Raw genomic sequence first — 7,949 nt, 5'->3', positions numbered from 1 at the left:
ATCCAAATATGGGCAGAAGACCTAAATAGATATTTCTCCAAAGAAGATATACAGCTGGCCAAGAAGCACATGAAAAGCTGCTCAACATCACTAATTATTAGAGAAATGAAAATCAAACTACAATGGGGTATCACCTCACACCAGTTAGAATGGGCATCATCAGAAAATCTACAAAAAACAAATGCTGGAGAGGGTGTGGAGAAAAGGGAACCCTCTTGCACTGTTGGTGGGAATGTAAATTGATACATCCACCATGGAGAACAGTATGGAGGTTCCTTAAAAAACTAAAAATAGAACTACCATATGACCCAGCAATCCCACTACTGGGCATATACCCAGAGTAAACCATAATCCATAAAGACAGACGCACCCCAATGTTCATTGCAGCACTATTTACAATAGCCAGGTCATGGAAGCAACCTAAATGCCCATCGACAGATGAGTGGATAAAGACGATGTGGTACATATATACAATGGAATATTACTGAGCCATTAAAAGGAACAAAATTGGGTCATTTTTAGAGACTTGGATGGATCTAGAGACTGTCATACAGAGTGAGATAAGTCAGGAAGAGAAAAACAAATATCGTATATTAACGTATACGTGTGGAACCTAGAAAAATGGTACAGGTGAACCCGTTTGCAGGGCAGAAATTGAGACATAGATGTAGAGAACAAATGTATGGACACCAAGGGGGGAAAGCGGCAGCGGGTGGTGGTGGTGGTGTGATGAATTGGGAGATTGGGATTGACATGTATACACTGATGTGTATAAAATGGATGACTAATAAGAACCTGCTGTATAAAAAAAAAATAAATTAAATTACAATTTTTTTAATTAAAACGTCTCTTCTGATCATTGTAATTAAATTTGGCACTTAAGTTGGGTCCAAAAACTCCATTTAGTTTTCACTGTCCATTTCTATTTTTTTATAATATCTTTATAAGTACAGGGTTATCTGCTAGCATGAGATTTTACTTCCAAACACATTGCATTTTTAAAGTTATTTTTGTTACTAATTTTTTCTTGAATTTTGGATATAAAATCTATGCATGATATTGTTTTATTTCTCTTTTTCTTTTGTTCTCCCCTTCCTTCATTCTTCCCTCCCTTCATTTTTTCCTTTATCTACTTATTTACTTTAAGAATTTATTCTAGTTTTCTCTCTTTTAAACACATAGTTAATTTTCTAAATGTTGTATCTACACCCCAAAGGAATATGTACTCTGTTGTTTGTTGGATGCAGAACTCTGAATTATCCCATAGATTAACTGAATTTATATATTTCATTAACTAGATTTTCCATATTTCTATTTATTTTGCCTTCTGGCTCTGTCCATTTCCAGGAGGACTGTGATAAAATCTGCAGCAACAATCGATATTTATCTTTTTCTCTCTTTAGTCTTTCCCATTTTCACTTTATATATTTTGTGATTTTATTGTAGTAGCGATAGCTGTTTATAATGGTTTTATTTTCTTGTTCAATTGTACTTTTTACCAATATAATGATCCCCTATGATCTCTTGTGGGTTTTTTTGTCTTAAATTATGTTTTTCTAGATACCAAGAATACTTTCCCAGATTTCTTTTGGTTAATATTTACATGACATATCTTTTTTTCACCCTTTATTCTCAATTCTTATTTTATTTTCAAATATTATAGATGTTATACTGTTGGAACTATTTTATTTTCAGTTTGAGTTATTCTCTTTCATTGGTGAGTTTAATCCAGTTATATTATTGTAATTATATTAGTTTTTTTGGTTATCTTATTTAATATTTTTCCTTTAATATCCTTTGTGTTTACTTTGATAAACATTAGTCATGTTAGGTTTTCTTGTCTTGGTTTCAAAATTACACATTCTACCTTTGTTTTTATGTTAGTAATCTTTAAGTAAAGAATCCTTCTCATGTTTATATACATGTTGATTTCTTAAATTTATTATTATCTCTATCTTTCCTCTAACAAATTAGAAAATTTTTAACATTTTCAGGATGTTTTGGTCTTTTCTGCCACTTTATCTTCACTGAATTTTAGTTCTGGGTTCATTGCAAAATGTAGAGTACTATTTTGCTTTTTTATCCTTGTCTCAAGAGGTAACTTTAATCTGTGCTAAAAGAGTAATCACCCTTACTTCTCACATGGGTTGCTGCAGCCCCCTGGATATGTGTTTCTTCTTGTTCGAATGTTTTGTCCCAAAGTGTTTTCTAAGTGAATGTTTGTATGGCAAATCTTCTGAGGCTGACATGCCTGAGGATATTTTTTTCACCCTCATATTTTAATGGCAATTCTGTTGAACAAAGAATTTTAGGATCTGATGTCAATTTCATCATAGGCAGCCTACATTCTTTCTGGATAAAGTCACTGCCTGTTGGGTGTTTCTAACAGGTTTAGGTGCAGATGTTTTCTTACCTTTCCTATCTGGCACTCTTTGGACCCTTTCAGGCTGAGGTCTCTCATCTTATTTATAACTCTAGGAAATTGGTCTCCATTCTTTTTGCAAATATCTCATTTCTCCTGTTTGTCATCTTTGGTTCTTTTGAAACTATTACAGATATTGACTCTTGTATTTCTAGCCTCTGTATTCCCCATCTTTTCTCTTACATCTTCTGTTTCTATGTCTTTTTTGGTGTCTTCTGAGAGAATTTCTTTGATCTGATCTTTCAGCTTGTTCACTCACTCTTCAGTTGTACTCATCCTATTTCAGCCATTTAAAAAATGTTAGCTACTGTATTCTGCACACTTAATATTTCTAACTTTTCTATGACTTTTTGCTCTTTCTTCATATTAACAGTATACTCCCTTCTATCTTGAGAATATTTATGTGCTTATTTTATATTTGTAGATCATCTATTTCAATAATTCTGCTTCATGTAGCATATGCTGTTTGGTTTGTAGTCTTTCTTGTATAATGATTATACCATGTAGGTGCATGTCAGTTCATATTTTCCTGAATGTTAGTTATCTCTTGTGGTAATGGACAGGCTTAAGTGTGAACCTACCTTGGCAGTCTAATGAGGGAGTTGAAAAACCCTAGGTGCCTGTGATGGACACACCTTAGGTCATATTCTTTTATAATTTCCTCCTCTTCCATGCCAGCAGAACCTGTGACTTCCTTCTAAGCAATAGATCATGGCAAAGGTGATGGACTGTGTCCCAACTTCATCTTTGCTGGCTGGAGGGAGAGATTCTCCTGCTGGTCTGAAGAAGCAAGCAGACATGTTGTGAATTGCCTCTGGAAAAGGAATCACAGGCAGCCTCTAGGAATGGAAAACAGCCCTTACTGACAGCCAGCAAGAAAATGGGAACCTCAGTCATACAGCTTTCAGATGATCTTCCAGCAACCTGAGGGAGATTGGAAGCATATCTTTCCCTAGTGAAGCCTCTGATGAGACTGCAACCTCAGTTAACCCTGGATTCCTGCCTGATGAGAATCTAAAGCAGAGGGCCCAGTTAAGCTGTGTCTACCCTTCTGACCTATGGAAACTGGGAGATAATGAATGTGTGCTATTTTGAGCCTCTAAGTTTGTGGCAGTTGGTTAAACAGCAGTAGAAGAAGTAGTATCCACCATCCTCTGTTGGGTGCTCCTCTTGGCTCCCATACCACCTGGCAACACTTTGGGACAGATTCTGCCTTTAAATGGTTACAGGAAAGAAGCATTGAGAGAGACAATTGATTTTTTAATTTTTTTTTTTTATTTTTGGCTGTGCCCTGCGGCATGTGGGATCCTAGTTCCCCAACCAGGGATCGAACCCGCACCCCCTGCAGTGGAAGCACAGAGTCTTAACCACTGGACTGCCAGGGAAGTCCCCTAGGAGGCAATTGCTTAAGATTGTTATTCACTAGCTAGGAAAGTTTGAGAAAGATGGAGAGATGGAGTAGATGTCCCCACATGATTAGTAAACTCCCATCTGTTTTCATCATCACCTCCTCTAAGTTTTCATCGTGTTCTTCATTTTTAGACTGTATTCAACTTTACTAAAATATTTGATTACACTTATTTCCCAAATTTCACATAGCATAGTGCAGGATTAATTTCTTGGTGTTTTCAAAGAAGGATTTTATTACTGAAGGAATCATCTGCATTCTAACTTTTTTTTAATTGGTAGATATAGAGTTGGAGTTCTTTGAACACTTTGAAAATGTTAGCCCTCTGTAGATACTGAAAAATTTGGTAACAATCTGAAACTTTTTTCTCTAACATAACTTCGCTCTCTGAAAGCATTTAGAATTTTTTTTTAAAGTTTCCCTATAATGCATGTGTGTGGGCCTTCCGTTATCTATACTGTTTTGTACATTCTAAGGTCCTTTATCTTAGGTGTTCATATGTTTAAATCCTTAGAAATTCTGGTGCATTATTATTTTATCTATTTCCACTTCTTCATTTATTTGTTTTCTTTCTTTCTGGTACTGTTATAAATCGTTGATGATGCTGTGTTTTTATCATCTGCGTTTATTCTCTTTAATATTTTCCATTATTTAATGACTTTCTAATGCCTTCTAAATAAGTTCCTGGATCTGATCTTTCTTTTCACTAATTTAATTTGTGTTTCTATTAATTCTGTTAATTATCCATCTCTTGTGATTTTAAAAATATATTTATATTATTATATCCAGTAAATCTACTTGCTTCTTCTTGATAACTGCTTATTGTTGCCTAATGCCATCAACATATCCTATCATCACTCTTTTAATCTTTTTTTTTTTTTTTTTTTTTTTTTTTGCGGTACGTGGGCCTCTTACTGTTGTGGCCTCTCCCATTGTGGAGCACAGGCTCCGGATGCACAGGCTCAGCGGCCATGGCTCACAGGCCCAGCCACTCCGCGGCATGTGGGATCTTCCCGGACCGGGGCACGAACCCGTGTCCCCTGCATCGGCAGGCGGACTTGCAACCACTGCGCCACCAGGGAGGCCCCATCACTCTTTTAAGAGATTTATTATTCTTATTCTTTAAATGTTGACCTCTGTATTCCATCTGTTCTCAATCACAGCATACACTTGTTCTGTATGTTGCCATTCTATTTGAAAAATTGTACTCAGATGACTCCTTAGTTTTCTCTTTAAGCTCATTTATTTTAGCTAGTCTTGTTTCCCAGGGTATAAGGGCTTCTGCTCCTCCTGGTGAATTTAATGTTGGATAGCCTGACATACCCATTTGCTGTGTCACTACCAATCTTCTGTTCTCTTCAGGAAAATCCTGGGACTTTTCTAAGAATTTCTTTCTCTTGGCTGTAACTGTCTACACTTAGGGTTTAGATCAGAAGACGGAAATACTCACAACTGCCGTTTTACAGAGACTTTTTATCCATTCCTCACCCAGCCAGGCTTCTGCTTTGCCTTGTTGTTATCTTGGGAACAGAAAAATGCTTAGCATAATTTCTGAAACCCAAGTGCCTGGTTTGGAATTCTGGCTCTGCCACATTCTAGCTGAGGAAATTTGGATAAGTTTCTCAACATCTCTAGGCTTTAGTATCCATGTATGTAAAATAGGATATTAATATTCACTGACTGCTACAACTGCTGTGATATTTAGATGAAATAATGTATACAAAGTGATTAGGACAGTACCTGATACAAACTAGGGCCTAATAAACATTTGCTCTCAATATCATTACAGTGTCCAGCATGTACATGTTCAGTAAATGCCATCCATTATTGCATGCTTATTACGCTCATCCACAGAGCCCTATCTGAATCTTTGCACAGATTACTATCAAGATGCACCCACACTTCAAATTTCTAGGACTCCTATGTGCTTCCTGCCATGATTTACACCTCTAACCATCCTAGCGACCTGGAATTTTTTGGTCACTAGGGACTATTTAGACAAGAATACGAGATCAAATGTTGGTGGAATGGAAACAATATTTAAAATCAGTAATATCTTATACCCATTATTTCCATGCTACAAGTCTTTGCCTCATAGACAGTATGTGAACCGACTTCTTTTGTGTGCATACAGACCTTCACAGGTTTTAAAGTAGTTTTACATCCATTATCACATTTCATTTTACATGACTTCAAAAAGTGTGAGAGAGGCTTACTGAGCCTAATTTCAAGAGGAAACCAGTTCTCAGACTGGAGGAGACTAGGAACTAAATTCCGACAGCTTGAGTGTGGCAGACGTGAAGTCAGCCCAGTTGTTCTGGCTTCTAGTAGCACATACCCCCTGCTCCGGTCTCTACAGAGGGACCCGAGAGAAACAGAAAGAAACCTGGGGCTTCTTTAGGAGGTAGATGTGTGAATAAAAGTGAGTGGCATTTTAGATATTCATGATTTTATCCCACCCCATCATACCCAGAGCCTGGGTTCATGGTGCACCCTGTCTTTTCTATGAAGAGGACTCCTTGTGATGCGTTACTTGCCCTCAGCTGGTTGGGGTTGGTGCTGGGCAGTAAAGATCATGATGGCCATCACAAAGGGCATCAGGTTTGAGAGTTCTTTCCTGTAGTTCAAGCTCTGACCAAAGCATCTAAAGACATAGATCCTGCTGTGACTCCCTTACAATGTGCTGTCTAATACTTTCGAGGAGTTTTGGGAAATGGATGCTTACATTCATACTTAATTCAGGTAATGAATATGGTTCCTCAGAACTAAACCATTCTGTTAACCCCCAGGTTTTTTTTTTTTAATTTGTTATTTATTTGTTTATTTAATTTATTTTTGGCTGCATTGGGTCTCAGTTGCGGCATGCGGGATCTTTGTTGAGGCATGCAGGATCTTTCATTGTAGCGCGCGGGCCCTTTGTTGTGGTGTGTGGGCTTCTCTCTAGTTGTGGCGTGCGGGTTTTCTCTTCTCTAGCTGTGGTGCACAGGCTCCAGGGCATGTGGGCTCTGTAGTTGTGGCACACTGGTTACAGAGCACGTGAGCTCGGTAGTTTGCGGCATGCAGGCTCTCTAGTTGAGGTGCATGAGCTCAGTAGCTGTGGCGCACGGCCTTAGCTGCCCCTTGGCATGTGGGATCTTAGTTCCCTGACCAGGGATTGAACCCACGTCCCATGCATTGTAAGGAGGATTCTTTACCACTGGACCACCAGGGAAGTCCCAACCCACTAACTTTTACACACAGTTGACAGTAGAGTGTGTTGTCTGTTTATTAGAGAGGTGGCATGTGAGCATATGCCGAGCAAACATACTATTAACCAGAAGATGTGGTACATATATACAATGGAATATTACTCAGCCATTAAAAAGAATGGAATAATGCCATTTGCAGCAACATGGATGGACCTAGAGATTGTCATGCTGCGTGAAGTGGGTCAGACAGAGAAAGAAATATTGTATGATATTGCTTATGTGCGGAATCTAAAAAAAAAATGATACAAATGAATTTATTTACAGGATGGAAACAGGCTCACAGACTTAGAGAATGAAGTTGTGTTTGTTGGGGGGAAAGGTGGGAGGGAGGGATAGTTGGGGAATTTGGGATTGACATGTATATACTGCTATGTTTAAGTGGTTAACCAACAAAGACCTCTTGTATAGCACAAGGAACTCTGCTCAATATTATGTAACAACCTAATTGGTAAAAGAATTTGAAAAAGAATAGATACATGTATATGTTAAAAAAAAAAAACCCTCTGTGATGACCGGTATGGGAATAGAATCTAAAAAAAAAGGTGGATATACATATATGTGTAGCTGACTCACTTGCTGTATAGCAGACACTAGCACAACATTGTAAATCAGCTATACTCAAATAACAAAATTAATTTTTAAAAAGTGTGTATTGAGCACTAACTCGGGGCCCCAGTTTTATGTGAGACATTGCAGAGGATACCAAAAGGGACCAAGACACATGAAGCCATTAGTAAATATGTATATGAGAAATCATGTTTCTCAATGTATGTGACATGCACAAGAAAGTCAAACAAGTCATACCTCTTAACCCTGTTTACTTAGACAACAGCTTGTCAACTGTAGTCATCAATGCATGTTTGCAGAATAA

Source organism: Orcinus orca, chromosome 13 (assembly GCF_937001465.1).
Source record: "Orcinus orca chromosome 13, mOrcOrc1.1, whole genome shotgun sequence".
Taxonomy (NCBI): Eukaryota; Metazoa; Chordata; class Mammalia; order Artiodactyla; family Delphinidae; genus Orcinus; species Orcinus orca.
The sequence above is the reverse complement of the archived record's forward strand: the minus strand, read 5'-3'. Positions refer to the sequence as shown.